Consider the following 20,892-nt stretch of genomic DNA (forward strand, 5'->3'; position numbering starts at 1 on the left):
TCAGTTCAGAGAACTCTTCAGCTTGATGTCATTTGTCAGTTTAGTAATCCCCAAGAGATTTCTCTTTTGAGTACTTACCCAGTCTCCTCTGGAACCCATGTAAATTTTTTGTCTCCACTAGATCAACTAACCATTTTATGAAGAACAACCTCTTTCTGTTTCATTTAAACTTACCTACGGAGTTAGATGGACCCGCAATCTGACGTGGTGTAGCTGTTTTTATATTCTTACATGGACACTTGGTTTGTGAGGTAAAATCTGCAGCTCATACCTAATTTTACCATGAAATGCATGGAAAAGAGCTAGCTGATTCAAATAGGATTCTCAGCAGCCATCCGGCCCACAGCGTTACCTAAGCTAACTGACAGGAAATGTTGGAAGAAAGGGTAATGAATAAAAACTCTGGCTTTTCAGGCTAAGATAGCTAAGGCCCCAAGGAAACACCAATGTCAGATCAGGATTTGTAGCCCTTACACTTCTGCTTTCTCACCACCTCTGTCACTCCTCTCCAAGCTGGAATGAGTATCATTTTTGTCTGTTACAATATAAAAGGAGGAGCCACCCCATAATACATTAGGATTTAGGATACTAGTCCAGGAAGAAGGAAACATTCAAATTCTTCAACCTTCCACATCTCTTGTCTTCCAGGACAGTGCTCCAGCCTCCCAGCAGTAGACAATTTTGGTGGAGAAGCATTCTCAGTCATTAAGTTACTGCTCAGGCACTAGGCTGGGGGGAACTCCAAAAAACTAATGCCTGAAAATATACACAGCTGTTCTGGGCATTCCCCTCCTGAAGGAAGAGGAATTAGCAGTTTAGGGCCTTTTCCATCTGAGACATATTGCCAACCTTATGCAGATGTTTCAGTTATCCATAGGTGTGTATGGTACTGATGCCTAGGTGTTGGCAACTGAACTGAGTCGTCCAATCCTTGAGCCCTCCTATGTGTCAGGGGAACTTCACAGAGAATACTGAACATCTGTAGGATTAGGAAGAGGATTAGAGGCCTGCACGTTACTTAATGAATATGGCACATGAATTATCTTTAAAACTCTCTTTAGGAACCTATAATCTCCTATAGATTAAGATCTTTTGGCTGTCACATCTCACATTGATAGTGCAGGGTAGGCGTCTTGCATTGCTACTGGACTTTCCCTTTCTCTGCTCTGTATTGTCACTGCGCTAGTGAAAAGAAATACAGTAAGCACTTTCTACCTGGTGCAGCATATTATATTTAGGGGTCACAAACTAGTATGGCCATGAATCTCACCATATTACTTACATTTTATTCATTACTCAGATTGGAAGAAACTTCCTGTCATATTAATAAGCTATATATATTTAAAGTGAATGCCTGGAGCACATTTAGATCATACTTTCTAATGGCTAGCACTCAACAGAAGATCATTGTTTTTCCTTAGTGGACAGATCCACCACAGGGAGATAAAGTGACTTCCTCCTTGAAGTTACATTCTAATAAATTTCAGGACTTCAGCTAAGTTTATATAAAGGCTGGCTCTCAACATTTTCTTACTAGCTAGAGGTAGCTTCTGCCTGTGAAAGTTCTGATCTTTGCTGTGGTCCTGGTGCATTATGAATTTGAATTTGCTGTTCAGGATCTTTAAAGGGATTTGCCCATATTTCAGAGCTTACCACTTAACCTGATATTTCTGAGCAAGAGGAAGGTTTTGAGCCAGGCATTTGACGCTATATATGTTCTAAAAGCCACAAGACAGTTGTTTTCTCCTGCAGAATAGATGACTGAGATTTTCACTACATATAAACTATCTGATACATTAAGTATATTCCCTTGATTACGAACCAGTCCTGATTCCTACTGATGTTTTCATTCTTCACAAGTATGTTACAAATAGCTTGGACAAATAGGAGGTGGTTTGCTTGGATCATTTACTTCAAATATTTGATATTTGTAATTTATACTGGATAATACTTACCTTATGTCAATACTCAGACATGTCTGCTCGACTAGATGATAAAATTTACAGAGAGAAAAAAATTGTACAAACAGAAAATGCAGAATAACAACTGTTTCTCTTTACATTAAATTCTGTTGCACTTACACATCTCACTTGCCTCTAAACCCACACATTAACAAAACCTTGTCGTTGACAAACAACAAACAGTATACAAAAAGCACACAGATATTGTCAAATGAAAGCCAAGTACAACCAAATTTTTGCCAAGTCTTTACACTGCAGCATCGAGGCAGCTGTAGCCTGTGCTGCATGGTGTCTATAAAAAAATGGGTGATTTGTACACACAGCTGAGATATTCAACAAGCCACAGGGCCGCAAAATGCTGACTAAGAGCCCCCCCCTTTTTTTTTACTTTTCCCTACCTCTTTTCCTTTAACCTAAAAAATACATTCATGTAGCATATTTCTGCAGAAACTTTACTTAAGATTTTCTCTAAGTGCCTTTTTGAATAAGGGCCAAAGACCATAAAGTTAAGAACTCGGGAATACAGAAATCAAATTAATAAGCTGTTATGCCAAGGGGAGCATATGAGAAACCACCATAATATGATAACAATAATAATACTTATGTATGCATATGTATATAAGAATATATGTGTGCATGTGTGTGTATATATATTTATAACCTCTCTTGCAAAGATGTATTACTCAGTACCTGTTAGTAAAGTATCCATGACAATTATTTCTAGAAGAGCATATGATAGAGATCATACAGAACTTATTAATATTAGTAACTGACAGTAATAATTCCACGAATCAGTTATATTCTCTCTTGATTCATGTGCCTCCAATAGCAACTCTTTGCAGGATTGGACACCTAGGGAGTGACAGGCTTTTTGGTACAAAGGCACCACACAAAGGGACCTTCACATTGCTGTGGTGCCAGTCAAAAACTTCCAATAGGACCAGTCATTAGGACCCCTGTCATGCATAAATTTAAACTTATACATAAACGCTTTTAGGACTCAGGTCTAAGCATCCTAATCCAGAGTCCACTGAAGACGGTGAAAATGTCCATTGTGTTTAATGACTGTTGCATTGGCTCTAATTTTTTGGCTAAGTTCACGCCTTAGTTCAAGTCCAGCTCAGCCATTTGATTCTATTACTACCAATCCTAACTACAGGAAACTCATAATTCATCTTCTTCCAGAATTTAGTTTTATGGCTAAAAATGGTAAGATTTCCAAATAGTCATGATATGGGGTGCTTGCCTTCTGGTTTTTAGAGCCTATAGGTTAGAGCCTAATGCACTTACATCATATTTTTAAGTTGTCCCTTCAACCCTAAGACTTAAAAAATCATTTTTCTTGTGTTAATGAAAACAGGGACTCTTGTATAGACACTTGCTCCAAGGACGTTGGGCTTTAAGAAAGACACACTTAATGAAAGCACAAGGGTTAAATTTTGTTGACTTGTGGTTAACTTGTGTTAACTATGCTAAATTAGGCTGAGCCATAAATCTGGGGAAAATAGTACTGCTGAACAGCACATTTGACCAAAAAAATGATTTTCTAAGGAGTAAGAATTTGTCAAGTCAAATCATCTCTTACAGACTGTTTTGGCCAAAATAAAATGACGAATAAATGTCAGAACACTTATTTTCAACATTTGTAAGTGAAATGTTTTACTTTAGAAACGTCAACATCTTATATCCTCATTTACAAAATAAAAACACTTAAGTTTTCTTTTTGGAATGGCATTTTTTTTACAGATTGAACCAAGCTTCAGAAAAGAGGCTTTTGAAAAGGTTAAATAACCTGACAATTAAACAAAATGAGTTGCCTCAAACAAGCTGGTCTTGGTGTTTTTTTTTTTTGTAATCAAAAATTTCAAATTCATTTTAACTAATCGAGAGGAAACCAATAGCTTCTTAGCTGTATGGAGATAGCTTAGTAGTTTGAAATGATTAGGAAGGACTTGTCTTCCTAAATTTGACTTCCAGTTTTGACAATATTTCCTCAATGACCTTGAGTACATCACTCAACTCTCTGTGCTTCAGTTTCCTCATCTATATACTTGGATTTTACTAGGAGAGTATCGAAATCATCTTGTGTCAAGAATATTCATTTACCAGTATGGATTGTCATTTACTTATGAGTTTATCTGTGACAAGGCTGTCCTGTAATGTCATTGTCATCTTATTAACTGGGAAAGTAGAGCTTTAGGTGTATTTTTATCCTACTATGGATTATAGGAGCTTGGCTGGTGTGGTTATTTCCATCGCACTAAGTAATCAAGTGAATTTTCTTGCATGTTTGTACGCATTTCTCAACCGTTCCAGGTCACATTTGCCCCTCCGTAGCATGTCCTTCAAAAATAATTGTATTGAACTGTGAAAAATAATAAAATGAAATATCTTTGTATTCATGGTGCAGCACATGGTTTCTTTTCTAATGGGGGAAGTTTTCTTGTGCCACCTGCTCCATGTTGGTTCTTTTTGTGTTCCTCACAACGAAATTAAGAGAGTTCCTCGACCATGCTTTCAACTGCCAGTAAAACACCAACCCGCTGGCATAGGTCATTATCAGCCACACAAAGTGACTTACACAGGAGTAGGTATTTGTGCCTAACTTGTGCTATGGGACCTCTTAGAAGTTTTGCAATATCCATTACTCAGACTGAACCATCAGAAAAATGTTTGTGCACAGCACGTTTCTAACTTTTATTTTCTCTTTCTAGCCCGCTAGGTGGCATCTATCACTACGTGTGTTATTAGGTGACACGACATCCCTTCGCTTAGGGCAAACAAATCTTCTGTCTCGGTAACAGGCTGTACAAGACGGTACTCTGTGCTCAGCATTACTGTATGGCAGTAGTGAAAACATAAAGCAGTACAGTTTCTCAAACTGTGGTGGCATTTCCTAACTGAAACTATAAAGTCTTTCACTAAAAAGCAAGGACTGAAAATACTGGACAATTACCAGCACCCACAAGTTTCATTTTTTTTAAATGGAAGCATTCTGCTTCTTAACTATAATAATGCAAACAACTGTATTTATCTATCTTATATGTATGGATTATTTCCACAGTGAAAACTACTTGTAGCAACATTCCTCGTATTGTTAAGATAATGGAAACCCTCCAGTTCTCCCCTTCCAGATTATGCCTAAACTAAACAAAAAGGACTAGGGACTACTCTCCCACAAATACCCACATTTAAACTATCTTTCCGCCTAATTAGGGTGGCCAAGTCCAAAATCTACTAGGAACAATCCCGGCCACGTGCTGTGCTGTTTGGAGGAGCCTGCCTGCCCTGGCCCAAGCCTGTGCCAGGCTGTTGGCTACCAATTTAACAGTGAGGACACCCACATATGCCTGTTGAAACATCTTAGAGGCACTAATGAATTCATCTTGGAAGGAAAGGAAGAATAACACTGCTATCACATCAAGGATGGGACACTGATTTTAGCAGATCAACTAAATTATTTGCCCAAGGTTGCATAAGTTATCTGTGAGAGAGCTGGGCAGAGAGCCAGATCGTTGGCTTACCAAGGAAGTGCTTTTTTCTCCAAACTATCTTCTGAAAATACAGGAGTCTCAGTATGTATATTACTGTCTTTCTTAGAGTACAAATGATCACGATAACATGTCAAAAGCATGAGGGGGTAGATTTTTCAGCTGGTGTGAATTCAATTAAGTTACGGCAATGAGTATCAGGAAAGGGGCTGCCTCCAGGGCTACGACCGCACACCAAAGCACACACGCTCAAGGGAGAAACCAAGGGAAAATTCAAGTCATCTCTGGGCTCTACCTTCTGTCTGTAGAAAGCAGAATGGCTACTACAGACAGAGTTTTAGTTACTGATTTCATAGTTCAAGGACAGTTTATTTCACAGTTCTCCAGTTCCTGATAGTTAGCAACAAGCAAAAATAATTTCTTCCAAACAGAAGCACTCTGACACGTACGCCTTTTGGAATGTTAGGTTAAATAATGTGCATCTATGTTTCCAACAACACTGTAAGGCGGTGAGTCAAGGTGAAGATCTGAATTCTCTCAGTACCATATATAGACCTGCGCTCCCAGAACCCACCGTATTCCATTTTGGACCCAGGAATTGTACACTTTGTTTATAAGCTTTGTGCAGTTCGGCCGAGGATAATGTTATATTTAGCTTCATGTTTCTTATTCAAATCTACCAATGACACCTCACAATCTCTTAACTTTAACAGGACTTCTGTATAGGATTAACTGTTTTGCTGAACAGGAATGGATTTGACCATCCACACGAAGATAACCAAATGCTTCATTCCTTGAATTTTCTCTGGAAAAGAGGTCAGAAGAAGCATGAATTTCCTTCTCAGTCCTAATCTACATTTCTATGTTATTCATTTTGCTATTAATATTAGTTCCAGACTTTCTGTTCCTTACTGAGACATTCAGAGAACATCCTCAGTCATCCTCTTGCCTTACAGAAATAAAAGATATACTTAACTCCATAAAAGATGTGTTTAGTACAAAAATCCAAATGTTTGACTAATAGTTGTTACATATCTTTTAATGCAGGGACCTGTTTCTGGAATAGGGAACACTCCCAGGTTTCCAAACTAGTAAATCATATTTTTAATAGGGAATTGTATTTTTTATAAGAGCTTTGTCTTCTGAGATTATACCCTCTGCAATAGTCATATAAGCTTACTTTTTAAGCTTTGAACTCTTCTCCTGTTAAAATCTATGGTAAAATTCCAGTTGAATTCTCTGCTAAATGGCCAGAACCATCTTCTTTCATTGTATACCAGCATGGCCAATTTTTCAGTCAAATATTTAAACTATGGTGGGTTTTTTTGAAGTTATTACAGAAGACTGAGAATTTATTTGCTATAACTTTTTTTGTATCCCTGTAGCTGCACATTGGGTATTTGCATGTTTCAAGTTTGTCAGTGCTAGATACTAAAAAGTCTAGGTGTATGCTTGATGGTTTCTCTCTGTTATTACAAGTTCCATGTGGCGTTTCACGATAAGAAAGAATTTGATTTTAACTAGATTACAGGAAAGCATTTTGATCAAAAGACAGTTTTGTATTGTACTTCCAAAGAAGTAGGTACAGAGTTTGTTCATTTGAAATGTGGAGTAGCCCTGATCTTCAGATCCATTTCTTAACAAGGGACATCTCCCAGAATCAAATCTTTTGTCATTGTTTATGGTCTATGCTAGGCCAAATCCCGCAAAAATCAGTGGAAGCTTAGCTTCATTGACTCTCAGGTTTTGTCTTCTAGTGACTTGATAATGCAGATGACTGAACTATCAGAGATGTCCAAGGGAACCATTCCTTAAGGCTGCTGCTGCAAAATGTCAAAAGCAAGAGATACTAACACCTACAGTGCCACTTTCATTCACTACACAATCCAGCAAAGAAGATTCTTAGGCAAGAGGATTTTTTCTTTGGATGTTTTACTTGCCTCAAGCTGGCTTATAGAACGTTTTCTCATTGTATATATATCTTTTTAAAAGCATGGTCATTATCAGAGCACTACCTCTTCAAGAAAAGATTGAAAAAAAAAGACAGTTGAAAATCTGGTTTATTTAGAAATTCTGTGTTCTTCTGCACTAACATTTTCATTCTCTTATTGTGCTTAAAGAAGCTTTGCTACATACATATTGGCTGGTTAGCAAAACCAATCAAGAACGACTGCCAGGTATTTAAAATGCCTGCACATCTTTTCCATTACATCAAGATGAACACAGCTCTCTGCCATAAACATAGGGTCTGATCCTATTCCCATTAAAGCTAGAGGCAAAACTCCCATTGACTTCAACAGTGCAACACAGGGTCTTTACAAAACAGACAGGGCACCTTTGTATTTCCTACTGACTATAAAAAAGAAAAAGCTGAGAACCATAGTCTTTGATCAAAAAGAAAATGAACATCTCTTACGGGCGTTTTAATAACTTTTTTTCCCAATAAAAAGAGTAAGGTTGCTCTGAAATAATTACACCTGTTTGAACAGAAAGCATATTTTCTTTCTAGCTAGACATTATATCATTCAATCTCTGAACACAGAGATGTAATATAAAGTAATAAAGAGGAAATACAACCTAAAGTAAGATTCAGATATATTAAATTGCTTAATGAAAACACAAGAGAAAAAGAGTGAGTAGGAAATATGGTTTGCTTTATTGAGAAAAATCCCTTTTCAAATGCTTAATCAATAATAAAGTTCATATTTCCTGACTTGAATTATTTTATACATTTATTTTTTGAGAAAATTATTAAATATCTTTAATGGATATAGATTGTCGTTTTTCTGCAACATGGCCTGACAGCATCCTGGATAGATTGTTCTTTGCTTAATCTGTTTCCCTTCTGCAATTGACTGTTCCAAGCAGTGTATTTCATAATTTCATTTCAGGATCATTCTTGTCACTGAATTATATCCAATAAATGTAAATATACATTTACAAATGCACCTGGGAAAAAGGAAATCCTATAGGATCATGCTGCCAGTAATTTGGAGATGAGTCAAATTAACACGGTACATTCATTACCACTTAACGAAGTATCTAGTTTTGTTGTACTACGTGAGCCAGTTCAGGCTACATGAGCATTGATGTCAAACTTCCGTTATTCCAGTGTCCATATTCCTTGACCTTAATTCACTGTCCACAGATTATTAAATATCCAGAGCCTGGTGACTAAGACATAAGAATGTGGGACTTTCATTAGTGTATTAGACTTCACATCTATCTACTCCATTAACTTTTGCCTGAATAGCTAAGGTACAGTAAGCTTCTGAACCTTCTTACTCCACGGGGTTTTACACTTTCTGCTCATCACGGCCATCTTTCTCTGAGCATGGGACTGCAAGCACCCAGTACCAGCACAGCATATAACTGGTAAGACCCAAACGACAGTATGCAGTTCCCAAGGCAAGAGGGAAGAGGGGGAGACAAGGCCCAGGAAATCTGTAAGATGGTTTGGAGCCTTCATGGTGCTTCAGGGTGCTGGTAATCTCATAGGATACAGATTCTGCAACACAGGGACCTACATCGGTCGTGGACAGGGAGCAGAAAATTCCCAGTGCCTGGGGAAGCTGAGATGGGAGTAGGCAGACAAGGCATCTGCAGTGGGCTTCAGTCCAGATGGTGCAGGGGAAGAGGAAAGGTTCACGAGGTGGGTGAAGTCTACATACCCTGAGAGATGGGTATGTAGATAGCAACAGGGAGTTGCAGGACATCCTACAGATAGGGCAGTACAGGTCAGAATTTGGCTATTCAAGCAAAAAAAGAGAAGAATAGGGGGTTCGTGGTAAGCAGGGTGGCAAGTGCAGGAAGGGAAGGGTGTCCACTGCGGGGGTGGAGTGCAGAGCAACAGTCAGGTGTGCTGGCAGATAAGGAGTACCAGCAGGAGCACTTTCTGGGGCAGAAGTGCTGGGTGGGGACAGAAGGAAACAGATGCAGGGGGCTCTCAGCCATATTAAGATTTTAGCGTATGGCTTTTAGTATCAAGAAGTCTGATCACTGCTGGGTTAGACCATTTCTTCTCTATTTGCCCTGAGACCTGATAGCAAGATAGCAACTTAGAACCTATATATATATATGTGAGTAATGATGTTCTGGACGGCATGGTATCCCAAGCTATGGCCTAGGGCTGGCAGACATAACAGAGAACCTATGGAGACCTAAGTCCTTCTGCAGCGGCACCTGGTTGCCAGCTGAGAGGCCTCTAGGCGTCCAGCATGGCACCCATGTTCAGGTTATATTTAATCTTTGGTGACTGGTCCCCCCATAACTGGTGTCTGACTTCCTGGAGATGTTTTGGATGGTCTGTACCGGGAAGAGGGAAGCCACAGAAGGTCAGGCAGACAGAGAGTAAGAAAGAGGTGACAAACCAGGCAGATAGATAGGTTGTCCTTGCAAAAACTGACAAGTTGCCTTACATATTATTAACTTTTATAGTGAATACTGTAGCGTATTGAGGCAACCTTATTTACATATCCAAGTTAAATTTGGCTTGTTTCTAAGGACTATCACTACAGGCAGTATGCACATATCATCTGAAACACCCTCTCCTTCTGTTATAAACCTCTAATGAAGGTTTATAAACAAAAGCACGGTCAAGCTAGAAATAAGCTGTCACGCAAAATGCTGGCATCTCTAAATATCAAGTCTGAGAGATTTTTTTTCTCCTATTAAAAAATATTGCATTTATTTTTCTCAGAGAAAGTAGAAGTCATAAGAAAAATCAACATTATGTGACCTAATCCTTCTCATTTTCGTTTTTAATTCCCCCAGCATGAGGTTGGAATAGCTCAATTTTTTATGCCGAGTGTCATGACAACCAACAGATCCATCAGGTATCTGCATAGCCATTCTGCTTGTTACTTGAGGAAAAATGTACATACCAAATATTCAAACTCTTTTTAAGCCTATTAAATATAAATAACTAATAGGATTTGACCTAGATAACTGAATGTATCATAACACGTCAATATGAAAAAGCTAAGTGTAAAAGCATTTGCATGTTTTATGGAGACTAAAAAAAGGTACTACAATGAGGTTTATCAGTTGTATTATGTTTTAAGAGAACTACTCCTTAAACAAAATGCTTTCAAAGTGAGAAATGAGAGTCAGGTATTCAAGACTTCGGCTACCACTTGTAGGCTGCAAATATAAATTTCCATGAACCGTGCAGCTAAAGCACCTAGGACCCATATGTATTTTTTATAAATAAGACACATCTCAAATCTATACGATCAGTATTCCCAAAGATATATTTATTTTAAATTGCCATTACAGCTCTGGCTTTTGCATCTTATTGAATCCTAGACCGCACAGGTAAAATACTGTATCTTTAAACATTATTAATTACTGTATGAAACAAGCCATAGTTACACACATTCAACCATATCCAGTTTGCCTTTTGCATTGGATGTACAAACACCAACAATATATCCAGCTTTGCTTCTTGTATTTATAAATTATGCTATTGGTTTCACAGGTAACTTATTTAAGTGTTCTAATATTTTCCCTAAGAAGCACCATCTTTCTGGAGCTGGCCTTTGTGACAGAACATAAGATTCTCATTTGAAAATGACAGAGAGAAGTAAATCCAAGCATCACACTGTTAAGCTGGCTCAAGGCTTTCATTTAATTAGAACATCTTTATCTCAAACAACTTATATGATTACACTTTTTAGTAATACAGGCAATGAAAAAGGTCTAGCATTTGGACTTTATGACCTAGCTAAAGAAATTGCTTTCAGGATGAAGGGTTTGGAGTTCTCTGATTGATTTCAGCTTTATTCAGTTTAATTCTCCTACCCTCTAATTAATATTACCCCTTCTATTCTCTTACAATGTGTCTGTACTTTCCTCCTCAAATAACTCTCCATTCTTCTTTCCTCACACTGCCGAATTCCCAAAGATTTTATTCTGTGTTTGATTTTATTTTCTTACTTTAAATGTCTCTCCAAACACTTAACTGCTTTCCCAGTTTCAAAGATAGCATCAAGAGATGTTTAAACATTAACGACTTTGCTTCCAGCTATTAATCAGCCATATAAATCTGTTCACACACCACAACTCATTTTCTGAAAATTGGGTTCAACTCTGTTCTAAATTTCAATACAAAATCTGTTTGAAATCAATTGACTTAAACCAGTGTGCCACTAAAAACACAACTGTTGATGCAGAACTACCACCTGCATGACCCTAATGTTCTGAGACATTTGAATCTGTCAGGAGGTCCAAAACAAATGAATTTCATTTGCAGCTGTGAGACAAATAAAATTCATTTGGGTGGAGGTTTCACTGTAAACTAATCACATTAGACTCACCACTGCCTTTCATCTTGTACCACATTCATTCATCTCTTGCTCAGGAACAGGAAGAGGAAGCTTTGTCCTCCAAACATAGCAGTCTCTGCCATCCCTGATTCAGACCATATGGACTCCAGTGAAGATGCACAAGTTTGCCTTGAGGCAAGGATTTGGCCTACAGAAGCTGGTGAAACCACTTTTTCCCTGCTTGGAAAATGAGACCAAGCTACACTCACAGAAATGTAGCACTAAGAAGGACTGTACAAAGACATAACTAAACTGCATGTACATTTTGTCTTCTATGGAATGTTTTATAATCTATTAAATTTTTATTCCTCTGCTTCATGACATTCTAAGTGGAAAAAAAAAAAAGAAGGAAAGAAAGGAACATTTAACTAACATTTGAGAATACTTCTCAAGGAGAATACTTCTGAAAGTCACCCTCATTACTTATTATTGGGACTTTTTTTTGGTTTGCAGCTGTTGCAAGGGAATCCCTTGCACTGACGTACCCTTGGCTGTAGTTTCCAATAGAAAGTCCATTAACTGGAACTGAGTATCAAAACTAGCAGGTATGCACAGCTGCACTGTAGAAGTGTACATTATCTGGTCACCTCTTGTACGGTATTCGATTGTTTTAAATTTCAATCGAGTGTTTGAACGAGGAAGCTAGGTGTATCAGATTAAGAGGAGAAATATGTAAAGAAGAAAGCATCAAATAATCCCCTGCTAAAGATTTTTCTCAAAAGAAGGAATCAGAAAAATGAAGCCCCCAAATAGGACCCAATTTGACCAAAATGACCATATATGAAATACACGTACAATTCTGTTAGGAGAAAAGACTCAGAAGCGTGTTTTCAGGAAATGAGGAAGACTGACTAAATGATACACAAGCACATCCCTTGCAGAACAAAACCAAACAGACCATTGCACATAACAGAAGAAGCAGATAAACAGGATAGAAAATGTAGAAGCCCAATGAATAACAGGATTATAGTCTGAAATTTTGTGAATTAGCAGGAGCTAGTGAACAAAACCAAGCAAGGAAAATCTGAGATGTCAAGAGCTGAAAATTCAGCTACCATGCATGCACAGATAGCAGTGCATGCAGTGTATGTTCCATTTCTGGGAACGCTGCATTTTGGGACCGTCTGGGTACTATTTCTGCTGAACTAGCGCACATCAGCTCTGGAATGGTGTTCTCCTTAGAGACTCACAATATTGCTGAAAATGCACTGTTGGCAACACCAGTGGAAAAATTGACATCTGGGTAATGTAGACAGTGCCCTTTCTGGCACTCAGCTACCTGCAGCCAAATTCTTTCCAGTCCATATTGTTTCAGCCCTGCATATAATAGTAATTGTGGTATCTCTGTAACAAATTCACTTTCAGCTCTTAAGCACACAGAACTTGCCAAAATATTTGTTTACCATTCATGCACACAATGCTAAAGTTACAAACAAAAGTTACTTTCATTTATTCCATATGTTGTCCCCTTTCCTATACTTCTGTTGCACTTGGATTGTCCTAAGCTTGGGGTCACTCTGCACTTCCCTGCTTGTGAACTATTAGAGTTATGCCAGCCTCTTAGTAGTTTTCCACTTGCTCCTTCAGATCAGACAAACAGGGGATCACCTGAAAAGAATCAAATGAGAAACTCTTGACCTTCTCTCAGATACGTGCTGTGGTGATCACGGCCAGAATCTTGCCCACACAAACCTGTACTTTTGCTCAGAGCAGTTCTAATCAACAGGAAAACTCATGGACCACTTTGGTGTGCATACGGTCCTCAGAGCCAGGCTCTTGGGAGCAAGCAACTGGATAGAAGCGCCAGCCAAACTTTCTACAGCTTTCAGTTCATCATAAGAATCCAACGCATTGTTGTATCATGTTTGTACTTTAGACACTGGTCAAATATATCATAATCCCTTCATCAGCAAATGCAGCCGACAAGAAACCAAGATATTCAGAAAGACGTTTTCTTACATCACTGCATACCAACGCCTTAACCTTTCCGTCTCTTACCTTCAGCAAAGCTCTTAGTCTACTAGCGTAACCATGTAGCCCTGTAATATGGTATTGCCATTGCTAGTAACTGGCCATAAGTTTTGTATTGAGTTCACAAGGCCTCAGGACTGAGGCTTGTCAGGTCTGCTCTGTCTGAAATGTTCTTGACCTGCATGTAACTTTGTTTTAATTGTTTTAACTGGGGTTTCTAATTGACAAGGTGTCTACAGCTTTTTTTTTTTTACTTTTGTTTAACTTTGTGTGGTACAACCATTTTTTATAGATAGCAGTAACAAGCATATTCTATGTAGAATGAGATACCTATGACTGTAACACAGTGACATAATGTAGAGAAATATAGGCCTGGTACAACAGCAGAGGCCTTGAGAAGCAAAGATGCAGGGTGCAGCACAGAGAAGTACCGGCATGGGGTGATAAGAGATGGGACAAAGGCTGGCACTGGACACCACACAGCTATAAAGAGCTCACTAATGGTCAGTTTAAAAAATGCAGATCTGAAGCTGAAAAAAAATGGTTTTAGGGGTAACAAAGAGAATAAAGAAATAGTATCCAACATACATAAAGAGCACTATATATAGAAAATTTGTAACCTGGAGCTGCAGACCAATGAAGAAAGAGAAAGGTGTAAACGTGTGTTAGTAAACATATAAAAATGATTCAGGTGAGGTCAGTCTTAGGGGAGAAGAAAACATCAGCACGAACATCACATTCCTCCCAATGAAGACTCCAGATACTGACAACTTGCCATAACACCCCCCTCCAACACCACCATCAAAGTGAAACTACCAGCCGTAAGACACTAAGGAGCAATAGGGGGATGAGTACAACACCAGGAAATGGGCGGAAACTAAAAAGTATGTATGTTACAATTTTAATCATATTATTACTTTTATTGTGACCTTTTCCTATATAAAAGTACTCTAACTGCATTACTATTCTTTCTTTTTCTGCAATAATTAGATCTAGACTAATGGTGATTCTTGAATTAGACTGCTAAGATTTCCATTATACTAAGAATATATTCTTGGCTTTACTTACATATGTATATAGAGTGCTTCCTCTTTGCCCATAAACAAGATTTTGAGTGCAAAACTAGCGAGAACCTTCATTTGGGGTTCAAATGAGGAAAAAAGGAGGCCTGACAAGGTATTTCCTTTGTACAATATGTGTGTGGAAAAAAAAAAAAAGTATAAATTTCTGCCAACTTTAAGGATACAGACTTTGGCATCAAAATCAGTCCAGTGCTGTTTTTAAATGGATTATGTTCTAGCTCTCTTGACTTCCAGTGAACTACTCCTCTGTCATTTTCATTGTCAAAGAATCAATACATAGTAATAGCATTACATAGGTGGGGCTGTTAGCCTTGCAGTAACTTCTGGAGATGCAGACATGTGGTTTACTAATATATTATACACCTCTAACGGGCTCCTCCCTTTTGCCCTATAACCCACCTCCCAGAGACTCATGCTGAGATTGCACAGCTCTGAGATACTATAATGCATATCCTTGTTTTGCTTAGATAGAGTGGTCAGGAAATAGTAATCTTCTTTCCCTACAAATACAGGATCATCTTTGCTAAATATGACACTAATTTGTACAAGGTCTAGGAATGACCAGATTTGATCCCTGGCTTGTAAAATGCTTGCATATGTAATAACACACCTGCTCTAAAATTCAGCATCTAAAAACAGTGGCAATAGAGTTTTGCAACACTGAAAATAGAAGATTCCTGGTTTCCCAGTGAGTGACAGCGCTTTCTCCTAGCCCTGGAAGAACCCAATATAAATGTTGAGAAACTATATGGGGTCACGTTTACAGTTTTTGATTCTGTCTTACAGCACGGTGCACTGAAGCAAAGGGGATGGCTGTATTACCTTCTTCTATGACAAAACACATGGACTGAGAAGGTAAAAGCAAACATGTTCTACTTAAGCTTCACATAACACTATTTCACTAGAAACAATTTTTGAAATGGCAGTTCAGAAGTACGGATGCGCTTCTGTTCCTACCACAAATGCCAGCGTTAAGTGAAGCCAGCTTACACCAGAGCATTTCAACCACTGTCCAAGAACACCGGCTACTCGTAACAACTGCCTGTTGTACACACTGTTTACAGACTTATTCCATAAACTGCATTTATTTCTGTTTGTCATGGTCATGTACGTGAACTCACTAACAGTATCAAGATCGAGATCATTTTTTCACAGATGTTCACTAGCACCCAGACAACCGAAATGTAATTTTTAACATGTGTTAAATAAAACACTGGTTCACTTTTTCAGCTCTAGCTGCTTTCATTTGGCCAAAGCATAGACACATTTTCCAGATTTGCATTGACTCTAAGGGTAGAGGATCAGTCAGACTCATCAGTATTGTAGAACAGTGAGAATAGATGCAGTAAACTTTCAAGCTGCCACCAGAAACAACAAACTACACAAAATGACAATGATCCTTCCACACAAATATTGATTTTATTTTTGCTGAAATCTAGGCTTCTTGTTTAATGGTATTTTTATAGACTACAATATGTATGGATTATATTATGCAAAACAGTCATGATACAGGAATATTGTTACACTCTTTTATAGTCATATTAAGAAATGGTGCAAAATGAAAGGAAAAAGAAATGTTTCAGTATACCACTGGGTCAGTACTGCACGTCACGAGACAAAAAGCAGTACAGACTCTTCTTGAGTTTGTAACACTCAAAGATCTTTCCTCTGCCCAGTCTTGGTTTTCATTTAGATATTCAGAGTAAGTTATAGCCCACTGTAAGAGACATAAGTGCCTTTTTTCCAGCAAAGTCTTTTATGAATGCTTGTACAGACAGCTTTATGTACTTCTGACACAACATTTAGCTGATTTACCATAAATGCATTGCTTCTTCAGCTACCTCCAAAACAACAGTAAAAACCACAGACATTGTTAGTCATAAGTGGACATGTATGTTACACCCTCATGAGCAGCTGAATGGCTGAAGCTTCTGTTAGTAGAAGAAATGAAGAAAGCAATAGATTGAAATGGTTAATTTTATCTCTGCCCAGCTTACCTTTAATAATAGTAAAATGTCTCATGATTTGGAAATTACAGCACTGTAAAAAAGTGACAAAGCATTATAGGGAGACAGAGAAGAAGCACATAACGTTTCATGTGATAGATTAGGAGAGTATTTATATCATGCTTGTTTTTGGGAGAGAGAGAGGGAGAAAGATCCATCTAATTTATTGTATAGATTTTCAGTTGAACTGTCTCTCTGGAAATTACATTGGTAATATATAAACATATATATCATACAAGTATGTAGATATATCTATAATTATATAAATGTGTGTGTGTGTGTGTGTGTGTGTATGTAGGTAAATAAAGGGTATGGTATAAAGAAAGGATCTTTTTGGTTCTGATCTGTCTGTGAGGCAAAGAAGGAAAGGGATCTTTCTTTTCTCTTGGTAAGACTGAGGCACCAAAAGAAATAACTAGGTAAGCAAACTCTGTGTCTACTAATCTGATTTTTTTTCCTAAGGAAGAATATTCTGTAATAAAGTCAAGTAATCCTATTAAAACTAACGTAAGCCAATTACATAGTTGCATTTATCCTTTTACATGTATTTTACCCTTCCAGATTGCAAGCTATCCTTTGCCCTCTATACTGTATGCAGAGCAACCTCTTGGATAAATCTTGCTTGAGTAATGGCCAGAGAATTTTACCAAAAACTTATTAAAATACTTCAGTTATTTATATTTTAATAAGTCCATGATCCAATAGATAATGAAGAAAACAGGAAAAGCTCAGCTGGATCCAGACTCTCTCCGGGCTTGTCAGATGACTGTTTCTGTATGTAAAGTGATCAGCACATTTGTAAAGGGGAACATATGCATACAAGGAGGAAAACAAGTTCAGGATTTAACTATCAATATGCATACGTGCATACTGCATTAGGCCATTTGTTGCTAATAAAACAGCTAATAAACAAGGCTTTGTGAGTTTACTTTTCATTACAAAAGCTCAATAAACACAAATGCTTACTTTTTCCTAATCTGCTCTCACTAAATAATCTCAACATAACTTATTCTACCCACTGAAAATTTTCACTGGTTATTAGTTTAAAATTGATCACTCATTTCTTGTTTACTGTTGCAGTAAGGGCTCTGCAGTTGAAAGAAAAAAGGGGTTTTATTATTATAACTAATAGGAACATAGTCATATTTATGTTAACCTGTTTCCTCCTAGTTTATTGTAGAGTTATAAAAATGGAGAAGGAAATTGTTGGGGGAGGGGGTCACCGCTCTTCAAATTTCTCCTATTAAATAGAAGAAACAATTCCATGGAGTGTGGTTACACAATTCTGGTGGTTTCTGTCTGCTTTTATTCCACTTGCACTTTACTGAATAAAACTGTCTTCTACTACATCTGTATCTCTGTTTGTCCTACTAGAGCACTATTCTGCTGGACACAACATTAAGTTTTGCTGAGTTTGCTGACAGCTCTAGCTATTCAACATCTCACTTCGATTCTGATTCAAAATATATTGAGAGAACAGAAATATTTCTTCTTACTAAAGTAGGTTTTACATCTGAGTTCACTGGGTAGGCCCTTTTTCACCAGATGGTCTGTTATACACGACAACATTTGCACACTGGCCTGTTCAGAAATCATGTTTTTGACCTGTTGGAGGAAATTCCCTTAAACCTGAAGAGTACACAGTTGCACACTGCTGGCTACAGTTCATGCTCTCTTAAAGCCAGACAAGATTCATCCAGCAACATCACTGGGAGCTAGAATGGATCCTTAGATCAGCATACCATGGCTCACAAAACCAACAGTGTTTGTAAGTTGCTCAAGTTGAAAATTTCAGAGGGAAAAACAGATATATATTACCTCTGCTGCACAGCCATAAAGACTTGTCATCTGCTCAAACAAATTGCCTCCAGTTTCCATCTCCAGAAATAACTCTTCCACTCTTCATGGACTTGTATAAGTATCTTGGCAAAATGGCACCAAATTGAAAAGAGCATTAGAAAGAGTAGCCCCATAACGTAAAAGATTTCATGCTCATTTCCCATGAGTCCAGTAAGGGGCCATATAGGGGACAGTGATTCTTTTTTGCTGCATTTTTCCCCATTCCCCCTAGCGCTCTAGGGGCAGCACAGCCACACAGGAAGAAGACGGAAGTTGGGAGTAGCTCTATGGAGCCTGGCTCATCCCTTGGCCTGCCATCCATGATGCAGGGTGGTAAAAAGTGCACTGTCCCTTCACCAGCTTACTAGCCTTGTTGCAACTTGGGTCTAAGGTGCCAGCCCAAGGCCTCAAACACATGCAATTCCCCATGGCCAGCTTGCTCTAGCAAAGCACATGGTCTGCTGCTCCACCTGTGTCACATTTTCTCCACCGTGAAATACAATAGCGCTGAGCTTCCTGCCTTACCTACTGGGAACTCCTGACTTCCGAATACCTGATTTCATAATCCTAACAATGCGTGGAGATGGGGTTTGATATTTTAAAAGTCTTCCCAAAAGTATTCTATTAAGTAGCTTACGTAGACGACACCTTTCCTTTCCTCTACCACAGAGCAGTCGTTAGGCTGCACTTTAAAGCAGTGTTTACCATTAAAGCAATTTACCTGCATTAAGCTAACATACACATTTGTCTTTCAGCTGTTTGCCTCTGGCCTTCTATGCTGTCGGTTATGTCTGCGAAGTGCAAGCCTGGCCTCAACTCCCATCGATCTCCTCCGAGCTGACGATCTTCAGCGTCTTATACGAGACACACAGGGCACATAATCCTCTGGCCTTTTGTATAATGCATTTGCTTGTTTGTTACCTACACCTTCTGGCCTCTCTGTTCCTAAGTGATACCTCTGCAGTGAAGAAAATGCTTCCTGTTAAATCTTGATACGTTTGCAATGTATGTGTAGTTCTACTGGATGCTTGCCTCTCCCATGCACCACCTATCCTCTACTATTGCTCTACTGCACAACCAGTTTTGCTGCATTTTCTAGCAGTTCACAGTCCATCCATTCCTCTACAAAGTTAGATTAAAAGATTCCATCCCTGGAGATATTGAAAACCCGCCTGGACGCGATCCTGGGAAATATGCTCTCTAGATGGCCCTGCTTGGGGGGGGGTGGGGGTGGGGGGGGGTGGACTAGACGATCTCCAGAGGTCCCTTCCAACCTCAACCGTTCTGATTCTGTGATTCTGTAACTGAAGTTCCTTCCTACAACGCAAGTGGCCTGCAGTTTTTTAACTCCCTTTCCCAGGTCTTAGGATTTAACGATCAAATTTGTACGAAAGAGCTGCCCCATACAACTTTACTTCCAAACACTGAGTCTTCGTTTGCTTTGGAACATTAAATACATTTATTTTATTTTACATTTATTTTGATATTATTTTGGTATTACTTCTTTTAATTTTAATACTCACTTGGTTTTATTTTTCTGCACTGTATACATTGTCTTTGTTCCCATCAACCAAGCATTTGCTTAATGCTATAAATTTGCATCTGTTTGATCTCAGGTGTCTTTCTGCCTAAAGAATTAATGGTGCTTTTGATAATATACACTCCAAAGGTATATTGCTTTGAACAACTCTTTCGACCTACTTGTTTCGATGTTTGAGGTCTGTCAACCTGATTTCTCCTTATCATTTTTCTTCTGCTCCCTTTACCAGAGGATGATTTTCTTCTAAAAATCTATTTCATTTCTATTCGGTAAAACTCCCTTTATTTTTTAATTTTCTTAGATTATTGAAGTCCCCAGATTCCAAAAACATTAATTTTATATTCTGTTAAACAGAAGACAGTTCAGTAGATTCAAATAGAACTAGACTGAATAATCTTACCTATGTAATATCCTTCTTCCTTTGCCTTGAAAAATTCAGCAACTGTGGTTGAAATTCTTGTTCTTGTGATAGGTTGAAAGAAAAATTAAAGTAAGTCTTATTTCATTAGATCTGGAATATAAAACTCTTTTTGTCACTTTTTGAAAAAATATATATATTCAAATCTCTAATGTAAGTAATATGCAGACGCTCCTGATGCATCTAATAGGAGTTTTATTTTACAAAGACCCCAATCTTGCAATCCAGCCTGAAGAGAAGAGCTCTTTCAGTTCAGCT

General features: G+C 38.2%; 1 long non-coding RNA gene across 1 annotated transcript in view; it reads right to left on the reverse strand.

The window, feature by feature from the left end:
- Positions 1-20,679, reverse strand: part of LOC138065807 (uncharacterized) — a 37,788-nt gene extending 17,109 nt beyond the window's left edge. The window contains exon 1 of the long non-coding RNA XR_011138876.1: positions 20,617-20,679. This is a non-coding gene — a long non-coding RNA (uncharacterized lncRNA). The remainder of the gene's footprint in view (positions 1-20,616) is intronic.
- Between the last annotated feature and the right edge of the window lie 213 nt (positions 20,680-20,892).

The sequence above is a fragment of the Struthio camelus genome, chromosome 1, assembly GCF_040807025.1.
Source record: "Struthio camelus isolate bStrCam1 chromosome 1, bStrCam1.hap1, whole genome shotgun sequence".
In the NCBI taxonomy this organism is placed as follows: Eukaryota; Metazoa; Chordata; class Aves; order Struthioniformes; family Struthionidae; genus Struthio; species Struthio camelus.